General features: G+C 37.8%; 1 protein-coding gene across 5 annotated transcripts in view; it reads right to left on the minus strand.

Moving 5' to 3' along the window:
• The window catches only part of VWA8 (von Willebrand factor A domain containing 8), a 386,591-nt gene that overhangs the window by 165,856 nt on the left and 205,796 nt on the right, over window positions 1-14,939 (minus strand). The window lies entirely within an intron of this gene.

Genomic DNA, 14,939 nt, shown 5'->3' on the forward strand with positions numbered 1-14,939 from the left:
CTCTCTCTTTCTTTCCAGAATCTCGCTTTGTCACCTAGGCTGGAGTGCAATGGCACAATCTTGGCTCGCTGCAACCTCCACTTCCCAGCTTCAAGCAATTCTCCTGCCTCAGCCTCCAGAGTAGGTGGGATTACAGGTGTGTGCCACCACACTAGGCTAATTTTTGTATTTTTGGTACAGACGGTGGTCCACCATGCTGGCCAGACTGCTCTTGAACTCCCGACCTCAGGTGATCCATCCACCTCAGTCTCCCAAATGGCTGGGATTAAAGACATGAGCCACCACACCCAGCTGCTCAACATTTCATACAGAAGGTTAATTATGAAAATAGAATTAAATGGCAATTTTTAACAGTAAGACATAAGTCTAACATCATTGATTGAGAGGTAAATGCTGTCGAAAGATATTTTTCAAGGGAAGATGAGTTCCTGGCATCATCAAGAATATAACTTTCACAATATTTATTTTAAAATGAGTAATGAAATAAAGATAAAGAGGACTAAAAGGAATTATCACTAATAAAATAGACTGGTACTTAGAAAAAGGTGATATAAACAAGTTTAAGAATACGTTGATGTTTACAGTCTGAGCTGTCTGCTGAATAGTGGCCTCCCATCCCCTAGCCCTATTTATCAAAGACAAATTCATTTTGCCATATTAGGTAAGAAACTTTCTTAGCCCCTCAAACAAAAAGTCACTGTCAAAAGCAGCGTTGCTATCCGATACAGCAATAGGAAGGTATAGAATTTTGATGAAGAACATGTTTTCTTCTTCTTTTTGCTTCTATTGTACAACATGGTAAATACTTCTAGTTAATAACAGTGTTGCCTATTTCAAAATTACTAAGTAAATTTCAAATGTTCTCATCACAAAAAACGTTAGCTATTTGAGGTGATGGATATGTTAATTAGCTTGATTTAATTATTTCACATTGTGTTCATGAGATATAACATCATTTTGGAGTATAAAAAATTTTTTCCCCACACAACTCCCTCTTTACAGAACCCATAAATTTATACAATTATAAATTATCAATGTACAATTTAAAAAGAAGAAAAAAGAAGAAGACAAAATGAGCTATGATTACTGCAGTGTTGAAAAAAAGCACAAGACTAAATCTGAGGCCTTTAAGAAGCCCAAGATTACTCATCTCTATAGAAGGAATTAACATAGACACTGAAGAAATATGACAGTATAAAAAGCAAGGAAGACAAAAGGGGCAAGAGCAAAAGACAGAAAGAATATTACTATACAGTGTTTTGAATATTTTGAACACTTCGAGGGAAAAGTCCCTTTAGTATGACCCGTAAAATTTCTGCCAAAGTGGCTGAAAAGACTGTATATCTTAAAACAGTTATTTTGTAGGACAGATTATTTAGTAGTCAATCATTCATCACTAATATGCTCAGATGCTAAAAATCCTAACAAACTACAAAAGTAAGGAAGATATTGGGGGGATAATATTTATAAAATATTATCTGTGATGCAACACTTTGCTCTTCAGAGGTAGGGTCTTGCTTGGAATAGCTGGCAGCAAAAAGCCACAGCAAAACAGTCACCTACCTGATGGAAGCTAGACATTTCAAAACGTGCTTAGTTTACAAAATCTACTTTCCTCTACCACGTCTCCTACTACTATATTAACACTATTTAAAAAGAAATTCTCCAACGTCAAAGCCATGCTGATAATCACGTCTCTCAACTAACTCTGAAAATTTTCTAAGTTGTCCACTGTTTAGAAATAAAAACAAATCTACTAAAGTAGTATATAGAAAATTGGATCTTGGCCGAGCGCGGTAGCTCACGCCTATAATCCCAGCACTTTGGGAGGCCGAGGTTAGCGGATCACAAGGTCAAGAGATTGAGACCAGCCTGGCCAACATGGTGAAACCCCATCTCTACTAAAAATACAAAAATTAGCTGGGCATTGTGGTGTGCGCCAGTAGTTCCAGTCTCAGTTACTCGGGAGGATAAGGCAGGGGAACTGTTTGAACCTGGGAAGCAGAGGTTGCTGTGAGCTAAGATAGTGCCACTGCACTCCAGCCTGGCAATAGAGCAAGACTCTATCTTGGGGAAAAAAAGAAAGAAAGAAAGAAGAAACGAAAGAAAGAAAATTGGATTTTTTATCTGCACTCTGAAAACTAGCTTTCCAGTTTGGTAAATTTTAGGCATTCAACCTGACCTAATTTCTTTGCAGGAACATAATTTTCCTTTCTCCTGACAAAAAAGGAAGTGCGCAGGTCCATTATTGAAGAGAAAAATATATTTTCTAATTGTTTTTTGAAAAAAATAGAAAACTGGAATAAGGATATAAATACAAAGTTGAATGAGTGTACAAAGATGCACACATAGATGCAACCAACAGGTGTGGCTGATGAACACTGTCCACTGCATAAATCTTTGGTGGAAAATATGGTATACATTACGTTTTAAAAAAGACTTTACCAATTGAGTAACAATATAAAAGTGTGATAAAGGGACAAAATTAGTGTGTGACTGCTTTTTCATGTTAGGACTTTCCATGATCTTTTATTCAACAAATATTTATTGAATATCAATGGGTACTACTTTAGATACAGGAGGAGTATCTGTGAACAAAACGGGTAAAAATTCCTTCTCTTCATGACTTCAAATTCATATTATATTTAAGTGAATTTATCTTGCCATACTAATAATGTACCACCTTCAGTACACTACTCATTTTGCAGGAGAGTAAATATCAAAAGATATTTTGTCACAGGTGATTCAAAGAACTAGGGTTAAAATGAATATTTTTGATCACCAAGACAAGTAACACACTAGTCTCGTACAGTTTAAGCCTACCAGATGAGGCACGTTCTCTATGAAGTTGGTTAGGTATGTCTCCTTTGGTTAATAATCCAAAATACATCTTCACATAATACATGTTATCTAAAACTTACTACATAAGTTTCATTTTGTATATAGCATAATGTTATTTGATATACTCTAATCCATAAATTATTTTATTCTCGTTTTGGTTATCAACTAGAAAAGAAATTCCCAATGCTCTAGTTTTATGTTTATCAGACTACAAGCACTCAGGTCAAAAAAAATAAATAGTATATAAATAAGTACTATGTTTGGAAAACTCTTACCTTAAAGAAAATCTGAACACCATCCTGATACCAAAACCTGGCAGAGACTCAACAAAAAAAGAAAATTTCAGGCCAATATCCATGATGAACATAGATACAAAAATCTTCAATAAAATACTGGCAAACCGAGTGCAACAGCACATCAAAAAACTTATCCATCACGATCAAGTAGGCTTCATCTCGCGGAAACAAGTCTGGTTCAACAAACCTAAGTCTATAAACATAATCCAGCACATAAACAGAACCAAAGACAAAAACCACATAACTATCTCAATAGATGCAGAGGCCTTTGACAAAATTCAGCATCCCTTTATGCTAAAAACTCTCAAGAAACTAGGTATTGATGGAACGTATCTCAAAATAATAAAAGCTATTAACAACAAACCAACAACCAATATCATACTGAATGGGCAAAGGCTGGAAGCATTCCCTTTGAAATCTGGCACTAGACAAGAATGCCCCCTCTCACCACTCTTATTCAATATAGTATTGGAAGTTCTAGCCAGAGCAAAAGAAAAAGAAATAAAGTATATTCAATCAGGAAAGGAGGAAGTCAAATTGTCTCTATTTGCAGATGACATGATTGTATATTTAGAAGACCACATCATCTCAGCCAAAAATCTCCTGAAACTGATAAGCAAAATCTCCTGAAACTGAAAGTCTCAGGATACAAAATCAATGTGCGAAAATCACAAGCATTCCTATACACCAATAACAGACTTAAAGAGAGCCAAATCAAGAACGAACTGCCATTCGCAATTGCTACAAAGAGAATAAAATACCTAGGAATGAAACTAACAAAGAACGTAAAGGACCTCTTCAAGGAGAACTACAAACCACTGCTCAATGAAATAAGAGAGGACACAAACAGATGGAGAAACATTGCATGCTCATGGTTAGGAAGAATCAATATCGTGAAAATGGCAATACTGCCCTAAGTAATTTATAGATTCAACGCTATCCCCATCAAGCTACCTATGACCCTCTTAACAGAACTGGAAAAAAACACTTTAAACTTCATATGGAACCAAAAGAGAGGCCACATAGCCAAGGCAATCCTAAGCAAAAAGAGCAAAGCTGGAGGCATCATGCTACCTGATTTCAAAATATACTACAAGGCTACAGTAATCAAAACAGCATGGTACTGGTACCAAAACAGATATAGACCAATGGAACAGAACAGAGGCCGCAGAGGCAACGCCACACATCTACAACCATTTGATCTTTGACAGAAACATGACAAAAACAAGCAATGGGGAAAGAATTACCTGTTTAATAAGTGGTGTTGGGAAAACTGGGTAGCTATGTGCAGAAAGCAGAAACTGGACCCCTTCCTGACACCTTATACTAAAATTAACTCCACATGGATTAAAGACTTAAACATAAGACCTAAAACCATAAAAACCCTAGAAGAAAGTCTAGGCAAAACCATTCAGGACACAGGCATAGGCAAGGACTTCATGACTAAAACACCAAAAGCATTGGCAACAAAAGCCAAAATAGACAAATGGGATCTAATTAAAGTCCAGAGCTTGTTCACAGCAAAAGAAACAATCATTTGAGTGAACTGGCAACCAAGAGAATGGGAAAAAATTTTTGCAATCTACCCCTCTGACAAAGGGCTAATATCCAGAATCTACCAAGATCTAAAACAGATTTACAAAAAAAAAAAAAAACCAAACCCATTCAAAAGTGGGTGAAGGACATGAACAGACACTTTTCAAAAAAAGACATATATGAGGCCAACAAACATGAAAAAATGCTCATCATCACTGGTCATTGAAAAATGCAAATCAAAACCACATTAAGATACCATCTCATGCCAGTTAGAATGGCAATCATTAAAAAAATCTGGAGACAACAGATGCTGGAGAGGATGTGGAGAAATAGGAACACTTTTACACTGGTGGTGGGAATGTAAATTAGTTCAACCATTATAGAAGGCAGTGTGGTGATTCCTCAACGACCTAGAAATAGAAATTCCATTTGATCCAGCAATCCCATTACTGGTTATATGTCCAAAGGATTATAAATCATTCTATTATAAAGACACATGCACACATATGTTCATTGTGGCACTGTTTACAATAGCAAAGAGCTAGAGCCAACCCAAATGCCCATTGATGATAGACTGGACAAAGAGAATGTGACATATATACACCATGGAATACTATGCAGCCATAAAAAACGATGAGTTCATGTCCTTTGTAGGGACATGGATGAAGCTGGAAACCATAATTCTCAGCAAACTGACACAAGAACAGAAAATCAAACACCGCATGTTCTCACTCATAGGTGGCTGTTGTACAATAAAAACACATGGACACAGGGAGGGGAGCATCACACACTGGGGTCTGTTGGCAGGGAATAGGGGAGGGATGGCGCGGGGTAGGGAAGATGGGGAGGGATAACATGGGGCGAAATGCCAGATATAGGTGATGCAGGTATGGAGGCAGCAAACCACATTGCCATGTATGTACCAATGCAACAATCCTGCATGTTCTGTACATGTACCCCAGAAACTAAAGTGCAATTTTAAAAAAAGTATATATATACACACAAATATAGAGATAACTTTTTCACATTATTTTCGAAAGAAAGAAAGAAAGAAGAAAGAGAGAGAGAGAGAAAGAAAGAAAGAAAGAAAGAAAGAGAGAGAGAGAGAGAGAGAGAGAAAGAAAGAAAGAAAGAAAGAAAGAAAGAAAGAAAGAAAGAAAGAAAGAAAGAAAGAAAGAAAGAAAGAAAGAAAGAAAGAGAAAGAAAGAAAGAAAGAGAAAGAAATCTAGGGTCTTGGAGACTTGCTGGACTGAGCTTGTGTTGAGACAGAAGGAGCTGGAGCAGAGAAAGATTTCCAGAGTAGGAAGAAAGGCAGTGGCAGCTCCTCCAGCTGTGGAGATCTTTACTCTGCTTCTTCATGGTGGCCTGGAAATAGCAGGAATGTTGATAGGCATGGCTTTCTGTGTGCCTGGGGACTGAGCATTAAGCTTCCAGTCTTCCCTCTGGAATGAATGTCTCAGTTGCCAAATTTGGCACAGGGGGTGTAGATGTTGTTTTCAATAGAGGCAGCCACTTTTGACTAGACTATATAGATTTGGACAATGTGTGTTCTACCAGCAAATCAGTTGATTCAGGACTCAGTACATGCTCTTCGCCGCATTGGCTTTCCTGAATTATGTAAGCCTTAGAACATTCTAAAAATAACTGATTAAATTATCAACTATAATGGGCTCGGAGGATTTAATTTAATCTAGAAAATAATGAAATGTGATATTTCCTACACTTTAGTTGTATTAGTTATCTATTGCTGTGTAACAATATTACCAAAAACTAAGGTGTTTAAAATAGAAGTCATTTATTAAAGGCTTAAAATATTATTCATTTATTATCTCACATAGTGAATCTGAATTATAACAGCTCAGCCTGGATACTTCTTGATTTCAGCCTCGTGAGGCCCTAAGCAGAGAGCTCAACCAAGCTCACCTAGATTTCTTCTTCTTCTTCTTCTTCTTTTTTTTTTTTTTTAAAGAAAAAGCTGCTCCCTCTCACCAGCAGCTATAGATAAACATGAACATTGGCCTTTTTCACACTTGTTCACTGATGTATCACTCACACTTTACAAAAGTAACCAACATGTAGTAGGTGTTCAACAATGCTTGCTGAGATGGATGCATTTCAGCTACTTCAGTCATATGCTGTGAGGCCATACTGAGCTATTAGAAGTTCTTTATGCACCGTGTTTATTTGTGTGCACCTTTTCTGCTTTCTTTTTGCTTTTCTGCAAAGTTTTCTCTTCCCTTTTTCCCCCTTTTTATGACAAACGGTTAAGGCCCATTCCTTAAACAGTCAGCTTAAATGTCACCTCCTCTTAGAAGCATTCTTTATTTCTCACTGTTATCCTCCCAGCTGAACTACTGTTCTATAGAAAGCACTTTACACTTCTGAAACTTTTCAGTTGTTTATGTGAGTATCTCCTTCACAAGGTGTATTGTCTATAGACAAGGACATAACATCTTTTTACATATACCTAGTGTCTATCACTATGCCTTCAACATTATATGCATGCAAAAAATGGTTAGCCAAAGAATAAACACATAAGTGTATTAAATATTAATTACAAAATGAATTATATTTACATACTTCCAATGTGTAAAGTAGGTTATTAGGCACGAAGGGTTATAAAATAAATAGTTCACAGACCCTAATCTCAGGAAACTCACATGGCAGACAGGGAGATAGATATAAGGCAATTAAATAAAATTCATGTCAGAAGATGGCAAGGGTTACAAGAGAAATCAAAACAAAGTTCAGTGGGGACATAGAGGAGAAGGCAAATTAGAATGCAATTAGTTGCATCAGGATTACCTGATGGAAAAGAACAGAGTCCTGATGATGGAATTTGATTTTAACTGGCAGGAATGAGTAGAAAGTATGTCTAGGCGGAGTAGAAGCTGGGGATGCAAAAGAAGTTTGAGCTTAGCTAGCATGTCTAGGATACAGCTGCATCGAAGGAACCAGAGCTAGATAGGCAGGCTAAGTCAGAGCATACAGTCTTCATTGCCATTCTGAAGAGTCTGACTTTCATTTTATGGAAAATATGAAGCCATCAGGGAACCAGTCATCTATCCATTTAAGAGAGAAAATTGAAGAAGATTCTCTAAATACATGTTTCAAAGATGGATAGAAGGGAAGAGACATTACATTTATTCATTTGTTTAACAAATGTTTATCAAACATCCATCTTACTCTAGGCATCATGCTGGAAGTAGGCAGTTCAAAGATATATCCTTGCCCTTAAGGGGATCTCTCTGTTTAGCAGAGGAGACTGAGATGGGAACATGTAATTGTGACAAAAAATGACAAGTACAATAGCAGAGCCTGTTCTAGGTCAGTGGCTCTAAAGTTAAACATCAACAAAAGTGTTTACAAAGACACATTCTAAAATACACAAAAATGGAAACAAAAAACAATGAGCTAAAGGTGAAAAACAATACCTTAAAAACACTCTTGGATTTTATTGGTTAATAATACAAAACGCTTTTTGTTCTCATTAAAAATTAAAGAAGGATATTTTGGGAAGAACAATGTTACTGATACACTTTATTATTTGTGTGATTTAAAGTTCTCCTCCTAAATTCAGTTTATTTTGCTACTTTGTTTTAATATCTAGCATCTCTGAAAAAGAGCTCACAAAAACGCGAGATCCAAATAGAAGAAATGCAATACTGACTGCACTCCCTGTAGTTCAACATGCGTTTTTCAATCTCATTTATCAAATATAGAAAGGTTCTTTTGCACCCCACTTTATGCTAATAGTGACACAAAGAAAGGAACAAACATCTGCTTGTGGAGAAGAGGGGAGGATCTAAGATATTTTCTTAGAGGAAAACACTTTGATTTTCATTTTGAAGATAAAGTATGAGTTTTCCAGGTAGGCTTGACAGGGAATTCCAGGCAGCAAGAGCTGCATGTGACAAGCTGGGGAGCCTTGGATATGGTATGTGATACCTGGGAACCACAGGCAGCTCATATGGCTTAAGCATATGTGGGAGAGAAAGGTAAGTGGAAGTAAGGCAAGCGAAACAGATAGTGCTCTTGTGGACTTGATGCTTTTGGCAATGGGAGTTATTGCAGGGTTCTGAGCAGAAGAGTAAGTGATCAACTTTATTAGTAGAAATATGTGAGGCATGGAAAGGAGAGATTAGAGGCTGAGTTCTTAACCAGGAGGCTACTGCAATACTCCAGGCAAGAAAAGATGAGCAATGGACTTGTTCTCACTGCCACAAGCATGCTGACACGATGATTCTATTACCCTAGTGAGAGACTTGGCTTGTTACCTTTAGCCATTGGCTGCAGTCCTATTCCAAACTGTCACTTGACCAAATTCTTACAACCCTCCGGTTTCTGTAATCTGAAAGCCTGGCTATTTCTTTGCTTACAGATCAAATCCGCATTGGGTCAATTCATCAGCTGACTCTCCAGAATAGACAAAGTTGCTGAAATGTCAGAATGTCTTGCCACAAATCAACTACAATTATGAAAATAATAATTGCTGCCAAACATATCAGTGTTTGAGTTCTCCTCAAGTAGCCTCCTATTTATTCCTTATCACGTTACCCTTTAAAAATGTTTATATCTTTTTCATTTTATTAATAGCATCAATATTTTCCCGTTTATTAAATTATGTGTTCATTGCCTGTCTTCTGACCACTAGAAAGAAAGCTTCACGATAGTAGTGACCTTGTCTGTCACTCTGTTTATTGCTGTATTCTCAAGAACACTACTAGAGACATAAGAGAAACTCAATAAAGATTTGTTGTAGTAGATCTCCCTTACCACCAAATGCAACTATACCCCAGCTACTGCAGCACTGACTTCTGAAAGCTCAAAGCTAAACCTTTCTCTAGAGAATTTTCTTCCACTAATGTGAGTTACCTCACCCAGAAATGCTGGAGAGGTCACAGGTGCCTGCTTTCCTTTCTCCCTCAGGGCAGCCTTTAATCAACAACGTAGGGATATGAGGGTGAAAAAGGCAGGTTCTCTTGATTCCGGGTGGGGTAATAACTGAGTAGTAACATTCATGCTCCAGAACTCCTGTGAAGAGGCTGAGACTAGCCTTTAGCTAAACAACCTCTTTTCACTGGCCTTATCCTGAGTCCTTCACTTTCTTACAGATTTCACCTACAAGCTCTCCCTCTAAATCATTTCAACAAACATTCCCATCTCTGGTTCTACTGCTAGGGAACTCAAACTAAGACGTCTGTTGACTGTTGCAATGAATGAATGAAGATAAATATAGAAATAATTCTTAGATCTTCTAACAATACTTTTAATTCTTCCAGCATAAAATATTATAGATACATCAGAGTTAACAGAAATTACTAATGAAGTTGTGAACCGAGCAACCCATAAGTACATAAATCTACTTACTACTGATTTAAGCCCCTCATGCCATCCTCTTCTACTCATTAGTCACTGTTGCCATCATCTGAAGATTTGGACTATAGCAATAAGGAATGGCATTTATTAAAACTAAAAAAAAAAAAAAAAAAAAAAAAACCCATTTTAAGTCTAATTGAATACAAAGAAAGTTGGGAGGTTTCTTCTTCACTCTGCTTACCTAACAACCCTGTAAAAAACCTGCAGCTGGTGCTGACTAGAAAGGTCCAGAGAGAGGAGAGCAGGTTTAAGTGGTTGGGACATGATGTGAAACACGTTAAGATATGATTGAAACAGTTCTAATATTGAGTTGTTTTTATTTTTATTACAAATAAGGATTAAAATTTTTTAAAATCCCTCCTCTATCAGAATATCATTGATTTTATCATAGAAATAATGATGTTCTTAATAAAAATTTTGCTTTACAAGTAAAAAAAGGGATTAGAAAGTTATATAAATTTATAATGGTTATTGACTTGAGGACGGGGAGACCAGATTGGAAGTGGAGGCTAAAAGACACCTCAGCTATAATTACAGTGTTTTATTTCTGCAAAAAGAAGAGCAGAATCAAATTTGGAAAAATACAAACAGTTGTTAAATCTGGGTGATAAATTTGGATATGTATTATATAGTTTTATTTACATTTTTTGGATTTTTAATGTTTTTCTGAAACTAAAAAAGTACAGAACACTTGAAAGGAATGTAGTTGTTCTCTAGTGGCAAAGGACACAACACAACTAAGCAGAAAATACACGCCGCATCTCTATGGTTCTCAAGCTCCTTAAGCTTGTGATTTAGAAAATAAAGATGAAGAAACCCATAGAATCCTGTCTCCAGTCTTCTTTTCCAAAACAGCTCTGAGCATGCCACTTGCTGGGATCTCCAGTTTCAGGAACCTGTGGCTCTGACTCACCAACTCCATAACCCAAAAATTAGATGCCAGGATCATGTAACCACCTGACGGGTACACTGAAAGAAAGGATATTACTGAAGTACCCAGCTGAGGAGGAACATCATCTAAAAGACCATAGGAATTAATTTGGTTAACATTTTTATGAATTACCCAGGTGATGAAACAGAAAACTGGGCTATTAAATTTACTGATGACACTCCTCAAAGGAGGTATGATTGAGCATCAACGTAAGCATAACAACCTGGAGAAGTGAAATTTAATAAGGATATCACTATTGAAAAAAATGGAATAATATGGGAAAATACTTTGGGACCAAGCTGAGCAAAGATTCGGAATATGATGTTAGAATTTTAAAAATCAAGTATTACATTATACATAGGCTGAAGTGTAGATTGTAAGAATTGGTTGCCCCACAGTCCTATCACATGGTTAATACTTTAGTGACATACTTACTGCAGTACTAGCCTCACTAAAATACCATTTGGTTCAGCACAGTAAAGTCAAATATCAGTACAGTACAGTGGTTAGAACATAGGGCTGAAGCCAGAATGTATAAAGCCAGCTGTGTGACCTTGGCCAAATTGTTTAACCTCTCTGTCCCTCAGAAGGTTCGTCTACAGAACAGAGATAGTAAAGGTATTGATCTCATAGAGCTGTAGTGAGCAGTGAACAAGTTATAGTTTGAAAACAGCTTAGAACATGCCTGGCACACAGTAGCTACTATGTAAATGTTAAATAAAGAAACGAAAATAATATAGAAATTTAAATTAATTTGGAGATCATCTAGAGGAGTAAAAAATTATTATAAACCTAAAGATCTACATGGAAAAGTAGAGGCACTGGCATAATTCATTTCATATTCTTAATGGGGAAACTACTATCCAATCGCTGATAAAAATGTTTCTAAAACAGCTTTTCCGAATTCATAACAGGGAAGATGAGAAAGAGGGAGTAGTACCCTGGCTGTTTTGTGCAGCAGCTGACATCAGACAGGGCTCCAGTTCTCTAGTGTTCTTATCAGTGCTAAGAATGTTATGATGACTCAATAATAATTTTTTCCAGGAGACTTCAGAAAAGCTTTTACTTTTTCTATTTTCTGCCAGTATTTCTATGTGCCCTCTGGGACTTTGTGAATTTCAAAATTTATACTTGTCACATTCAGTTTTCTTCAGCTTAAGGAGAGACTCATATGTTGAATTATGCTGTGCTTTGTAAAGCATGTCATCATTCACTCCAGGATATTTGATTTTAAGAGGGCCAACAGGCCGGGCGCAGTGACTCATGCTTATAATCCCAGCACTTTGGGAAGCCGAGGCAGGCAGATACGAGGCCAGGGGTTAGAGACCAGCCTGCCCAACATGATGAAACCCCATCTCTACTACAGATGCAAAAAATTAGCTGGGCATGGTGGCGCACGCCGGCGCACGCCTATAATCCCAGCTACTCCGGAGGCTGAGGCAGGAGAATTGCTTGAACCCGGGAGACAGAGGTTGCTGTGAGCCGAGATCACACCATTGCACTGCAGCCTAGGTGACAAGGCAAGGCTGACTCAAAAAAAAAAAAAAAAAAAGAGGGCCGATAGTAGAGTTTTAAACTGAATTTGCTAAATGGTTTACTTCACTTGGCTTCACACACAAAAAAAGTATAAAAATATGACAGAGGAAAAGTGTTTTAACAATAACCATCCATAATGCCATATTTTAATGACCTCAGTTGGTAAGAGCACGTATATAACAGTTAAAGAACTATTATAGGCCAGGCGTGGTGGCTCACGCCTGTAATCCCAGAACTTTGGGAGGCTGAGGAGGGTGAATCATGAGGTCAGGAGTTTGAGACCAGGCTGGCCAACCTGGTCAAACCCCATGTCTACTAAAAACAAATACAAAAATTAGCCGGGTGTGGTGGTTCGTGCCTATGATCTCAGCTACTCAGGAGGCTGAGGCAGGAGAACAGCTTGAACCCAAGAGGCAGAGGTTGCAGTGAGCTGAGATTGTGCCACTGCACTCCAGCCTTGGCAACAGAGTGAGACTTCATCTCAAACAAAAAAAAAAGATCTATTATATATGTAGAATTAACCTTACTCAATTCTAAAACAAGCGTCAGTGCTACTCAGTAGGCATAGCTGACCATAGGGGAGCTTGACCTGAAGTTTCAGATAAAATTAGCACATATGAAGTCATTTGAACAAATACTTACTAGACATCCACTGTGAATTAAGAACCACATCAAGTGCCTGCCTCATGATGGGTAGATCACATAGAGGAGTTACTGTTAAATTCTCTTTTCCCCTCACCCTCCGCAAAGTTATAAAGGCTAAAATTAGCCCTGGAAACCTATTTCAATATGTCCCTTCTTTCCACTCTCATTGTCAATATGTTTGCTCAGCACCAACAATATGATCTGAATGACTTCCTAGTGTTTTCTGTGATTCAAGTCCTGCCTGTTTGTAATGACCATAATGCTGCTTTCTCTGCACTCCACTTAGAAAACTCCTGCTTATCCCTTAAGACTCAGTTTGAGTGCCCCGTCTCCATATCACCTTCTACCATATCACAGACATGTATTCCAAGAGTTGAGTGCCCCTTCTCAAGGCTCCCATGGCACCTGCACATGCTCTATCATAGCTTATATACAATAACTGTACCATAAATGTTGATGCATTTTCACCACTGACAAGCAAGCTGTACTAGGTCAAGATCAACATCATCATCTATACGTCATCCAGTGCCTAAAACAGACACTGCCAAACAAAACGAATTTAATAGACAGATATTAAGTGAATGAACTAACATATAATGACTAAACTAGGATTTGCCCTCAAAAAGTTCCCTATTTATTTGAAAAGGCATGATTGGAGATAGGGGAGGGGATGGAAATAAGACATAGAAACTTCTACAGTGCAAACCAATGTTTGATAAGAAAGTTGGTATGTGGTAAGAAACTACTACTTATTATATTGCCTAAATGTTTAGGTACCTAAAAGTGCCTGGTACTGTGCTTGGCCCACTGCACACATTCTCTCATTTACTTCTCATAGCAACCCTGCAAGGTTATTATTTAAATTCTATAGGCAAGGAAACTAAGACTCAAGGAATTCAGGGCCCAGAAACGTTAGTGAAGACTGGATTTGATCTCTAAAACCCATGCCCTTTCTATGACAATGATACCAATTCAATCCTGTGGAGTATCAGAGGAGGGAACAAACAGTTACAGCCAGATGAAGAAAAATCACAAAAGGTTTCATGTAGAAGTAACAGAGGGCCAAACCTTAAGAGGTGGGGGAGAAAGAAGCTACATTTTAGATGGAGGAATAAAGAAGGCATACAAATTCAAAACTTGTGAGTAGGATGCTGAATAGTCTGGAGTAAATTGAGAATATCTGGAGAAAGTCTCATTGCAAGAGGGGCTATCCTGGAAGACCTGGGAACTCCCAATCGAAGCACTGCTATTAGAAAAATAATCAATAGCATAGGTCATGTTAATGACTGGACTTGTGCTGTCCTCTTCAAATAAGAAGGATAGCAAATGAAAAAATCTCTGGCAGCATACTTCAGAGCCCTAAAATAATTGTGATTTTAATATAGACATGTGCCTTTAACCGAGGAGGAAACAAGGCTACAGAAGTTAACATATTCAAGTGTCTGCTTAATGTCAAATTAACATAACATCATAGAAAAACAAGTAAATAGGCTGGGCACGGTGGCTCATGTCTGTAATCCCAGCACTTTGGGAGGCCAAGGCGGGCAGATCATGAGGTCAGAAGATGAAGACTATCCTGGCCAACATGGTGCAACTCCGTCTCTACTAAAATATAAAAAAATTAGCTGGGTGTGGTGGCGTGTGCCTGTAGTCCCAGCTACTCAGGATGCTGAGGCAGGGGAATCGCTTGAACCTGGGAGGCAGAGGATGCCGTGAGCTGACATCGTGCCACTGCACTACAGCCTGGGAGACAGAGCAAGGCTCCATCTCAAAAA

The sequence above is a fragment of the Cebus imitator genome, unplaced genomic scaffold (assembly GCF_001604975.1).
Source record: "Cebus imitator isolate Cc_AM_T3 unplaced genomic scaffold, Cebus_imitator-1.0 Scaffold314, whole genome shotgun sequence".
Lineage (NCBI taxonomy): Eukaryota > Metazoa > Chordata > Mammalia > Primates > Cebidae > Cebus > Cebus imitator.